The sequence below is a fragment of the Podarcis pityusensis genome (genome assembly GCF_964106645.2).
Source record: "Podarcis pityusensis genome assembly, chromosome: 6".
Lineage (NCBI taxonomy): Eukaryota > Metazoa > Chordata > Lepidosauria > Squamata > Lacertidae > Podarcis > Podarcis pityusensis.
The window spans coordinates 86229911-86240023 of record NC_138030.1 but is presented as its reverse complement, the minus strand read 5'-3'; the positions used below and the strand labels follow the sequence as shown (position 1 = coordinate 86240023).

General features: G+C 45.2%; 2 long non-coding RNA genes across 4 annotated transcripts; both read left to right on the top strand.

The window, feature by feature from the left end:
• The first annotated feature begins 515 nt into the window (after positions 1–515).
• Positions 516–2593, top strand: LOC308480644. Its single transcript, XR_013988176.1, has 3 exons — positions 516–820; positions 2131–2303; positions 2494–2593. It is a non-coding gene; the product is annotated as an uncharacterized lncRNA (long non-coding RNA).
• Positions 2594–6272: 3679 nt separating this feature from the next.
• Positions 6273–9874, top strand: LOC308480648. Of its 3 annotated transcripts, XR_013988185.1 has the most exons (4): positions 6273–7648; positions 8613–8800; positions 9308–9510; positions 9742–9874. It is a non-coding gene; the product is annotated as an uncharacterized lncRNA (long non-coding RNA). The 3 variants fall into 3 exon arrangements; XR_013988184.1 differs by having other exon boundaries at positions 6273–7595; positions 9308–9874; XR_013988186.1 differs by having other exon boundaries at positions 9308–9874.
• The last annotated feature ends 239 nt before the right edge of the window (positions 9875–10113 follow it).

The following is a 10113-nucleotide window of genomic DNA, read 5'->3' as shown; positions in this document are numbered from 1 at the left end:
TCTAGATGCTATACTCCTATTGATCAATGAAACATTCTTGCAATTAGAGGGCAATGGTCGGCGGTTCAAATCCCCATGACGGGGTGAGCTCCTGTTGCTCGGTCCCTGCTCCTGCCAACCTAGCAGTCTGAAAGCACATCAAAGTGCAAGTAGATAAATAGGTACCTCTCCAGTGGGAAGGTAAACGGCGTTTCCGTGCGCTACTCTGGTTCACCAGAAGCGGCTTAGTTATGCTGGCCACATGACCCAGAAGCTGTACGCCGGCTCCCTCGGCCAATAAAGTGAGATGAGCGCCACAACCCCAGAGTCGTCTGCGACTGGACCTAACGGTCAGGGGTCCCTTTACCTTTTTAAAATATGTAAAATTCAGTGCTTTATATGATTCAGCCACAAGGTGGAGCAATACACAAAGATTAAAGAAGCCATGATAGCCAGCTCTTAAAAGCTGGGATTGTTTGTGTTTTCAGAGACATGACCATGAGGTTAGGAGTTAATGACTTGCAACACCTCAGTCATGTTGACACCATGAACTGAAGGGTCCCGGTGTTACTCTGACTCTCGGCCACAAGGAATGTGCAGCAGCAGAAAAATGCTAACGCTGTTCTAGGCTGCACCAACAGAAGTCCAGGGTCCTGATCGAGGGAAGTCATAGTCCAGCTCTCTCCTGCCTTGGTCAGACCACACCTGGAGTCCTGTGTCCAGTTCTGGGCACCACCATTTAAGAAGGGTGTTGACAAGCTGGAACGTGTGCAGAGGAGGGCAACCAAGATGATCAAGGGACTGGAAACTAAGCCTTATGAGGAACGCTTGAAGGAGCTGGGTACATTTAGCCTGGAAAAGAGGAGACCGAGAGGAGATCTGATAGCCATCTTCAAATATCTTAAGGGCTGTCACATGGAAGAGGGAATAAGCTTGTTTTCTCCTGCTTTGGAGGTCTTTAAGCAGAGCTAGGATGGTCATCTGCCATGAATGCTTTCTCTGAGATTCCTCCATTGCAGAGGGTTAGACTAGACTCTAAGATTCTATGAATACGATCTGGATTAATGACAGCCATCCACCAGTTTCATATTCAAAACTGCTTCCCACCCCAACCCATTACTGATTACCATATATAAAGAATACATTAAAGTAGACAAATAACAACTTACAAAAAGGAGCAATAAACGTGTCACCTTTATTTTATAAACCTTTATCATAATCACGTCAGATTTTCTTTTGTGAATGAAATAAAATGCTTTCAACCAGTTTTTAATAGCTAAAAATAATTTTGGCTGGTACATTTAAACAAGGCTTAGATCAACTCCCCAGATATTCAGTGTCCAGGAGTTCAGTGCCTGGCGCCCACAAACTCATAACATTTCACTTCCTTGCAACCTTAGGAAAGCTGTTGGTTTCTTGATGGAAGACACTGGGCAGAAATGGAAAGAAACAGGGGGATGAGGAGGTCTAAGGGTGAAGTCCTGCTCATGTCCATCATAATACTGGACAGATTACTACAGGGTGTTGAGAGGGGCTATTTTTAACTATTAAGTGAGAAACAGCAGCCATAGTCAAGGCCAGAAGTGTTTTCCCTTGGTGACCCCGCCATGTTGAAAAGTGTGTGTGTTTGTGTGGTATTTCCTGTTCTGTCCAGAAATGCATTGTGCTGGATGAAGACAGCTCTAGATCTTTTCTAAATAAATTGAATAAAACCACTTAACCCAGTGAAAGATACATTTGAAAAAATAATATTAAGAGGAGTGATGCCCATTGTTAAGCAAGGTAGCTAAAGTGATGATGTCATGTCCTCCATTGTGACACGTCCCCCTGCTGAGTGACTTGGCTGAGAACTTTGGGCAGAGCAACTATTTGAATTTAATCAGTGAATTTGGTGAGAGTGTTTTTGTTTGTGGACATCATGAAAGTTTCATCAAATCGTCTGTAAGTAGGATCTCTTATTCTTTCCACAGTCTGTTTCTTTTGCTGTCCCGTAAGGTTTAGACACATAGGGAACCAGGTCATGGTTAGATTAATTTTTAAAGATTGTCCTCAGGGCCCCTTAGATGCTTTGAGGGAAATAGCTTGCAGTGCAGGGATAGAGAGTAGCGAGGAAATAATCCATTTCGTGACCTTCTTCCTTTTCTTCCCTAGATGTTCCGGTCTGTGAAGGTTGAGAGAGCAGCTGGCCTCCTGTTGCCACTCCATAAAAATCCATCCCCTGGATGAAGACACCATGGAGATTAATGGAAAGAAGATCAGAGTTCATACGATTTATGTGAGGCCGAAGGACCAGGGGATGGATGCCACCAGTGATTCCACCAGTGGTGAGTGTTGATCTTTGTTCACGAAGAACAGGGAGGCCAGAGAGAATCTGGCTGGCTGGGGGGGGGGGGGGAGGCAGCTCCCTGATTTAAGAAGAGTTTAGGGATTGGATGAGGAAGGGAGAATAATGTGGGCCACTTGGAGATCCTCAATGGAAATATTAAGAATCTTTTCTGTTCTTTTCTCTTCCAGGCAGCGGCAACAGTGAGGCCAGCAGCTCTCTCAACCAAGGACCAGTTTCCCCCTTCCCCAATTAATTTTTTTATTCTAATAAAGATTTGTATTGCAAATATGCTAGTCTTTGGTCATTTTTTTATCCCTGACGGTTCTTTCCCCCAACCGTATGGGTGCATCTACAGCGACAAGAATATTACTGGCCCAAAAATGGAAAGAAGAAGAAGTCCCAGCGAAAGAAGAATGGATACAAAAACTTATGGAATATGCAGAAATGGCAAATCTTACCGGAAACATAAGAAATCAAGATAACAAGATAGCTCCCCTCCCCCGAAGGCCCAGTTCCCCCTTCCCCACAAACCTAAATAGACAAACAAATTTTCTTTTATTCTAATAAAGGTTGTATTACAAACATGCTAGTCCTTGATCATCCTTTTACCCTTGGGGGTGCTTTGCCCAACAGTTGTGGGTGGACATGGGTGGGAATCTGGGGTCTCACTGCAGGAGTCTACAGTTTGGCTCCTTTCCCTTGTTGTTGCTCCTAGATGTGCATGTGTGAAGAAGACAGGACACAGACTGAGGAGGGCGGGGGAGAAATTCCATCCAGTTGGTGCATTCTAAAGGAAACCCATAGGAACATTCTAGGACAATATTGTGATAGCTCACTCCAATGTCTGTTGAGGGGTGCGAGGTTCTAGGAGCCTGGCACTTAACCAGGCTTTGTGCTTCCTTGGAATGAGGCACAACAGAGACTGCAGTGTCTTTTGGATGTATGGTTTTTTCACACATATATACAGCTTGGCTCTTGGATGGTGGGGGGCATTACATCTCCCTACAGCAAAGCAGCACTGGGCACCAAGACATCTCCATGCCTTTGTCCCAGCCTTCCTTTGGCCAGCCTGCCAAGGTACTTCTGCCCTTCAGCCCCCATACGGAGGTCTTCTAATTTCCGCCTCCTTGTTCCCATAACACCTTGCCCAAAAAACCTGTGTTCAAGGACAACTTTCTTCCCCAGTGTGACATCACACCCACATTGCCCTGGCAACTTGCCTCTCGGTTACCCTTTTGTCTTGTAGATAGTTTTTGTGATGGGTTAGTAGCAGGGCCATCACCTCCCTCTGTTCCTCTGTCAGAAAAACAAGGTCAGCCTCTCAACATAAATCTCCATCACAAGCACAAGATTCCACCATATTCACGGCACCCACCCACTAGTTCCACAATCAAAGTTGCTTCCCACCCCCTTATTGATTACTCTAAACTATAGATACTACATATAATAAAACATTAAAGTGGACGAATAATAACTTCAAAATTGGATCAATAAACGTATCACCTGTTGTCTGAATACCTTATTCATAATAATCTCATGTCAGATTTTTTGTGTGTGAATGAAATAAAATTGTTTCAAATAGCTTTTGATGTTGGCATTTGTCTGTCTCTTGAAGAAGTGGAGTGCGCCTCCGGGGGTGATGTCAAAAATCAAAGAATTGTGTGGGAAATAAAGCCATGTGTCAATTCGACAGGCTGGGGGAGGTTAAGGAAGCACCCTGCAAGTGGTGATCCTGTCCCCTGATTTAACAGAAGAACAGGAATGGCAAGTTAAAGCTGTTCTTACAGAATACCAGAAAATCTTCTCACATTTTCCTGAGAAGACTAATTCGGCTCTGCTCAAAATTGAGACCGAAGAGGCTAGACCCATAGCGTTGCCTCCATATCGGGTAACGGGGCCTCAAACTGACATCATCTCCACTGAGATTTGGGAGATGTTGGACCTGGGTTTAATAGTCTCATCAGACAGCCCATGGGCTTCCCCGGTTATTCTGGTTCCCAAACCAGACCAGACTGTTCGCTTTTGTGTGGGCTGTTGTTGTTTAGTCGTTTAGTCGTGTCCGACTCTTCATGATCCCATGGACCAGAGCACGCCAGGTACTCCTGTCTTCCACTGCCTCCCGCAGCCTGGTCAAACTCATGCTGGTAGCTTCGAGAACACTACCCAACCATCTCGTCCTCTGTCGTCCCCTTCTCCTTATGCCCTCCATCTTTCCCAACATCAGGGTCTTTTCCAGGGAGTCTTCTCTTCTCATGAGGTGACCAAAGTACTGGAGCCTCAGCTTCAGGATCTGTCCTTCCAGTGAGCACCCAGGGCTGATTTCCTTCAGAATGGATAGGTTTGATCTTCTTGCAGTCCACGGGACTCTCAAGAGTCTCCTCCAGCCCCATAATTCAAAAGCATCGATTCTTTGGCGATCAGCCTTCTTTATTGTCCAGCTCTCACTTCCATACATCACTACTGGGAAAACCATAGCTTTAACTATACGGACCTTTGTTGGCAAGGTGATGTCTCTGCTTTTTAAGATGCTGTCTAGGTTTGTCATTGCTTTTCTTCCAAGAAGCAGGCATCTTTTAATTTCGTGGCTGTTGTCACGAATTTTGTGTGGGCTACAGGCGTTTAAACCAAGTGACATCTATCCAATACTGTGCCTGACATCTATCCAATACCGAGGGTAGATGAGTTGGTAGAGACAATTGGGGCTGCCCATTTCATTTCTACTATAGACTTAACCAAAGGATATTGGCAGGTGATGATGGAGCCTAAAGATCAACCCAAGACTGCTTTTAGAACTTGAGATGGGTTATTTGAGCTCATTGTTTTAGCTTTTGGGTTAAGGAATGCTCCAGCCACCTTTCAGCGTTTAACTGATAAGATGCTGGTGAGGTTAAAAGATTTTGCCCTCGCTGATACTGATGATGTAGCCATCTTCAGCCAGTCCTGGAAGGAACATCTACAGCATCTAGCCATCGTGTTCCAACGGACAAAGTCAACTGTCAAAGCTTCTAAATGTCAGTTTGCTTTGAAGCAGGTAAAGTATTTAGGTCACATGCTAGGGGGTGGTAAGATACAACCTGATTGGAGCATAATAAAGGTCATTCAAGAGTGGCCTAGCCCTGTCAGGAGTGAACATGGACCAATGGTACCAAATAGTATGGGAACCAGCCTTACTAGAAAAATTAATCCATAAATTGAAACTGACACGGGGACAAATAGAAGATGATGCCTTCACCCCGGTATGGATCCCCTTTATCACATACACAGCCCAAGAAGACAACGACAAGAATCTGCCAAAAGCATATGAATCAATCTGGCTAACCTGATTCAAAAACACCCACCCACCCACCCCACTCACACATGAAAACAAAGTTCACCACAGCCAATCACAAACAAGCAACCATACCCTAGGCCAACCCCAACTTCTCTCACCACTAATAATAATAATAATAATAATAATAATAATTTTATTATTTATACCCCGCCCATCTGGCTGGGCTTCCCCAGCCACTCTGGGCAGCTTCCAAAAAAATATTAAAATACTGTAATACATCAAACATTAGAAGCTTCCCTAAACAGGGCTGCCTTCAGATGTCTTCTAAAAGTCTGGTAGTTGTTGTTCTCTTTGACATCTGGTGGGAGGGCGTTCCACAGGGAGGGCGCCACTACCGAGAAGGCACACAAGCAAATAGCAAAGAGAACCCGCACAAACAACGCTGACACAAAACCCCACACGTACATTAAGTAGAACAGATACATTGCCACCCAACCCCAACCCCACCCAACACGGCCCCTTCCACCTCTTTCCCACTTCCCCCCCCCCCCCAATGTCACACTACAGTCCCCAACAAATGAAGCTGACCTGTAGAAAATGTAACTTGAAAAAAGAAACATTGCACATACGTTTGTAAACCAAGAAATCTTTAATAAAAACAGAGAGAGAGAGAGAGAGAGAGAGAGAGAGAGAGAGAGAGAGTGGCCTAGGCCCTCTACAAAAAAGCAAAACAAATGGGAGCTTTTCTGGGGGTGGTAGGATATTATCGCCAATTTATTCCTGATTTTAGTCCCCATGCTGCTCCTTTACACGACTGTGTAAAGAAAGACCACCCAGATAAGGTAATGTGGACGGCCCAGTGGCGAGCAGAACGTGAGCATTTAAAATCAGCCTTAACAACGGAGCCTATTTTGAGAGCTCCCTCTTTCCTACAGCCCTTTGCCCTTTTCACAGATGCCTCCAATATAGGAGTTGGGGCCACTCTTTGCCAGAAAGGGGATAAGAGACAACTGCACCCCATCCTATACTTAAGTAGGAAACTCTTGGGGAGGAAACAACACCTTTCGGTCATTGAACGAGAATGTTTAGCCATTGTGTGGGCTACTGGCAAGTTAAAGCCATACTTGTGGGGGGAGGACATTTACCCTTTGTACCGACCGTTCCCCTCTGAAATGATTAAACTAAGTGAAAGGTGACAATAGCCAACTAATAAGGTGGAGTTTGCAATTGCCAGACTACAATTTTGACGTTTCCCACATCAGAGGGAAGGATAATGTGATTGCAGATGCCGTGTCACGAAACATTTAGATAAGTACAGGGGCAATCATGCTGTGTAAATGCTTGTTTGACGAGATGTAATTGTTTGAAATGCAATTAGTTAAAATGCAAACTTAAAAATGGTTAAAATGTATTTGGATCCTATATTTTTTAAAAGCGCAATGCCTATCTATGGATGTAAAAAAATATATAGAGTTAAGTGTTATGCTATATAGTTATGTTTAGAACTTTATAGTGTTTATAGCTTAATAGTATTATAAAGTATAAAAGGTATTATGTATACGATGCACATATATTTGCGTCTTGAAGCAAGAACCCCAAAATACTTTTTACAATTTCTGCCCATTGCTACATCAAGGCTGGTATATGCAACCTCGCCTACACAATGATTTTCAGGGGTGGGATATGCGACGGAAAAGTTTGTTTAGTGAGCAGGTTGAGTCACCAAAGTGTTTTCTCCCCGCCAGAAAACTGTTAACTGACAACAGCTCCTGACTGGCCCGAGTTCCAAGGGAGGCAGTTGGAGTGGGAGTCGGTGTTAGAGACCCATGGGGTCTGTGAGGGAGAAATCGGAGGATGGAGTGATGGTCATGAAGGATAAGAAGGAAACATTAGTGAAGATGGAATCACTATATGTTCAACCAAGCGACCAGGGGATGGAGGCCACCACTGCTGATATGGATGGTGACTGTGAATCTTTCTGACACGTCCCCCTATTTATGGATAGTTCAAAGAAAAGAGGTCATTTGTGTGAATTGTGTTTTCCAAAAAATGAAAATCTCTTTATCTTGCCTGTAAGTACCGTATTTTATGCCCCATAGGACGCACCGCCCCATAGGACGCACCTATATTTGGGGGGGGGGGATATAAAGAAAAAAATTTGTATTTCCCCCCCAGGCGCGGGGCTGGCGCGGGGGAAACCCGAGCTTCCCCCGACCCCAGCCCCCAGAACAGGCTGCTGCCATAAGACGCACACACATTTCCCCTTCATTTTTGGAGGGGGAAAAGTGCGTCCTATGGGGCGAAAAATACGGTATATCTCTTCTTCTTTCCGCAGTCTGTTTCTTTTGCTATCCCTTAAGATTTAGAAGGGACATGGGTGGCACTATGGGTTAAACCACAGAGCCTAGGACTTGCCGATCAGAAGGTCAGTGGTTCGAATCCCCGTGATGGGGTGAGCTCCCGTTGCTTGGTCCCTGCTCCTGCCAACCTAGCAGTTCGAAAGCACGTCCAAGAGCAAGTAGATAAATAGGTACCGCTCCGGCGGGAAGGTAAACAGTGTTTCCGCTCACTGCTCTGGTTCACCAGAAGTGGCTTACTCATGCTGGCCACATGACCCGGAAGCTGTACACCGGCTCCCTTGGCCAATAAAGCAAGATGAGCGCCGCAACCCCGAGTCAGCCACGACTGGGCCTAATGGTCAGGGGTCCCTTTACCTTTAAGATTTAGAAACATAGGGAACCAGGTCATGATTAGAATAATTTTTAAAGATTGTCCTTAGGGCCCCCTTAGCTGCTTTGAGGGAAATGGCTTGCCTTCCCCCTTGTGGGCATCATCACAAGAAGGGCATCTCCCAGTTTTGGAGGGTCCTTTGACAAGATGCCCTCCTCAGTGGGTTAAACAGCTTGCTGTGTTCTCCAATAGAGGTTTCTGAAAGTAGGCTTAGCTGCCCAGTTCCCCAAATTTAGCACAGAGATATAGAGTATCAAGAAAGTATCTAGAACCCATTTCTTTATCAGTTTCCCTTTTCTTCCCTAGATTACAAAGTCTGAGAAGGCTCCATGGGCTGCTGGTCTCCTGCTGTCTCAAGCTGAAGATACACCCACTGGTCTGTGAGGAGGATGAATGGAAGTCTATGTGATGAAAGGTGGAATTGATGAAAATCAGAAGAATCTTTGTCAGACCATGCGACCAGGGGGTGGATGCCACCGATAACAACATGAATGGTGAGTGCTGATCTTTGTTCATCAGGAACAGGAAGGCCAGAGAGAATCTGGGTCACTGAGGGGGGGCGGGAAGGGAGAAAGCTTCCTGATTCAAGAAGAGTTCGGGGATGGCATGAGGACTTTGGGAAGAGCAACTACCGTATTTTTCGCTCTATAAGACGCACCAGACCACAAGACGCACCTAGTTTTTGGAGGAGGAAAACAAGAAAAAAAATATTCTGAATCTCAGAAGCCAGAACAGCAAGAGGGATCGCTGTGCAGTGAAAGCAGCAATCCCTCTTGCTGTTCTGGCTTCTGGGATAGCTGCGCAGGCTGCATTCGCTCCATAAGACGCACACACATTTCCCCTTACTTTTTAGGAGGGAAAAAGTGAGTCTTATAGAGCAAAAAATACGGTATTTGCTCTCCAATAGAGGTTTCTGAAACCAAGTTTAGCTGTTAGATAGAGAGAGTATCAAGAAAGAATCTAGAACCCATTTTCTGATTATTTTCCCTCTTCTTCCCTAGGTTTCAAAGTCTCAGAAGGCTCTGTGGGCTGACAGTCTCCTGCTGTCACGTCACTAAGATCCATCCCCTGGTCTGTGAGGAGGATGAATGGGATGAAGAGGTGAACGTAATAAAAAATGGGAAGGTGGAGAAAGTGAAAAGAAGAAGAATATTTGTCAGACCATGAGATCAGGGGTTGGATGCCACCGATACCAACATGGATGGTGAGTGCTGATCTTTGTTCATGAGGAACAGGGAGGCCAGGGTGAATCTGGATCACTGTGGGGGGGCGGGGGGAGGCAGCTCCCTGATTCAAGAAGAATTCAGGGATGGGGTGAAGAAGGGAGGAAGGGAGAATAACGTAAGCCACCTGGAGATCCTTGCAGGAAAGATGGGTTATCAACATAATAATAAATGTAAATATTAAGAATCGTTTCTCTTCTTTTCTCTTCCAGGCAGCGACAGCAGTGAGGCCAGCAGCTCTCTCCCTGCCTTTGCCCAGTTCCCCTTCCCCAGAAATCCAGATAGAAAAATAAATTAATAAATATATATTTTTACTGTTATTCTAATAAAGTTCATTTTCAAACACGATAGTCTTCGGTCATGATTTAATCCTTGGGGGTACTTTTTTCCAACAGTTGTGAGCGTGGGCCGGTGTCTACAGTTTGGCTCCTTCCTTTGTGGATGCTACTAGATGGATGCTTTCGCTGAAATTCCTGCATTGCAGGGGGTTGGACTAGATGACCCTTGGGGTCTTTTCCAACTCTACAATTCTGTGATTCCATGCTGCTGTTTGGGCACCTTATGTAGGATTAGGAATCGTGGTG